The following is a 2,199-nucleotide window of genomic DNA, read 5'->3' as shown; positions in this document are numbered from 1 at the left end:
CCTGATCACTGCCATACCAGCATCGTGATCACTGCCATACCAGCATCCTGATCACTGCCATACCAGCATCCTGATCACTGCCATACCAGCATCCTGATCACTGCCAGACCAGCATCCTGATCACTGCCATACCAGCATCGTGATCACTGCCATACCAGCATCCTGATCACTGCCATACCAGCATCCTGATCACTGCCATACCAGTATCCTGATCACTGCCATACCAGCATCCTGATCACTGCCATACCAGCATCCTGGTAACTGCCATACCAGTATCCTGATCACTGCCATACCAGTATCCTGATCACTGCCATACCAGCATCCTGGTAACTGCTATACCAGCACCCAGATCACCACCACCCACACTAGTGTCTTGATCACTGCCATACTAATGTTCTGATCACCGCCATACTAGTATCCCAGATTGCAATGATGCCAGACCACTATGCACCAGCACCTGTATCCTGATCACCATCACAACATTTTTAACAGTACAGTTTTACTAGAACCTGAACGCCATTTCCAAAAAAAAAGTATACCAGTGAGAAAGAAATCCAGATTTTGAGCATCACAGATGAGAGCAGCGTAGAGTTCTCACTGTCAGACACAGATTCTGAATATTAATCCTTGGAGAGCCTTTGGTCAACAAACGATTCAGAGAAGGAAAAGGTCCCGACGAAAAAAAATGAAGCGTTCTGAAGAGCAATAGGTAACCACCAGCAATGCAATACACTTCTGTGAAGTGGCGAGACCCAGCAGTGCATTATACCCACATGAAAGAATGAGTACAAGTAATGGGGTGGCATGTCACCACTTCAGTTTTGCAGGATATAAACAGCGCCATTTGTAAATTGGGAAAGCATCTGATCACACCGACCTTGGCTTGATTAGATAATGTAAGGGCAGAGGAGATATCTAGAGTCTGATAGAACCCAGATTTCTCAAAAAAGAATATATGACAATGCCCATTGAAGTTATAGGGGATATTTGCATTCCCTGTGATAGCATTAAAAGTGATAAAAAAAATTAAAGGAACAGTGTAAAAATAATTAAAAAAATCAAAATAACTTAAAAAAAAAAATACCCTCGCCCCCCCCCTCTCCCCCCATGCACGCGAGCACCTGCGTTTGTGAGCGTTAACCCTGTGCCAGTATGGAAACAGCAGTTGCACCATGCATGTGAGGTATCGCCATGAATGTCAGATCAAGGGCAGTAATTCTAACACTAGACCTCCTCTGTAAATCTAAAATGGTAGCTTGTGAAGGCTTTTAAAACGTTGCCTATGGATATTAAAAACGTATGCAGATTGTCGCCATTGTATGGGGCATGCGCAGTTTTAAAGCATGTCATGTTTGGTATCTATTTACTCGGCATATCATCATCTTTTATATCTTACCAAATAATTGGCCAATATATTGTGTTTTTTGTGCATTAAAAGTAAAAAAAGTGTTTTTTTGTTTTTTTTTAAATCGCTGCACGAGTACTACGTGACATAAACATTGCAGCACCCACCATTTTGTTTACTAGGGTGTTTGCTTTAAAAAAATATATAATGTTTGGGATTTAAATTAATTTCCTAGCAAAAAAGACAGATTTTGTTTTATGTGAACAAAAAGTATCAGAAAAGGATTGGTCTTCAGGTGGTTACACAGATAGATAACTGTCATATATAGTACCAGTTAAAAAGCCAATGTATTATAATTATTTAGTTGCAGGAGAACTAATATCATGTGAACAGTTGTTTCTTCTATTCTGTAGAAGCTACATTTTTTAGTAATAGCTCATGGGAATTCAGGTGTGTCAATATGCTCTTGTTATTGCCTGCAACTGAAACCTAGCAGCACAAACATTAATAGTTTTATGTACATATTAATATTCTCCTACTGACTGTCACTTCTGTTGTGTAACTAAACCTAGTTAGTGCTTATCTTATGATTAGTAATGAACAAACAATAAACAATATAGGTTTGGTGCTATACATAAAAATGATCAGTGCCTTTTTTGCCTCCAAGTGTGCACATTTTTAATAGTTGGCAAGGTTCTCCATAATGCCTTAAATTTATTACATGTCTCCCTTCCTTTACAGAAGCTATTCAGCAAGAGAAAAGTGGTTTTCTATGACTCCCTATATAAAAACAGAAATCTTTCAGAGTGCTTTAGGGAAAGAAAAGGTCACTACTGAAAGATGATAAACCTAAT

The sequence above is a fragment of the Staurois parvus genome, unplaced genomic scaffold, assembly GCF_062004578.1.
Source record: "Staurois parvus isolate SC_StPar_1 unplaced genomic scaffold, SC_StPar_1.0 ptg000850l, whole genome shotgun sequence".
NCBI classification, from domain to species: domain Eukaryota; kingdom Metazoa; phylum Chordata; class Amphibia; order Anura; family Ranidae; genus Staurois; species Staurois parvus.
The sequence above is the reverse complement of the archived record's forward strand: the minus strand, read 5'-3'. Positions refer to the sequence as shown.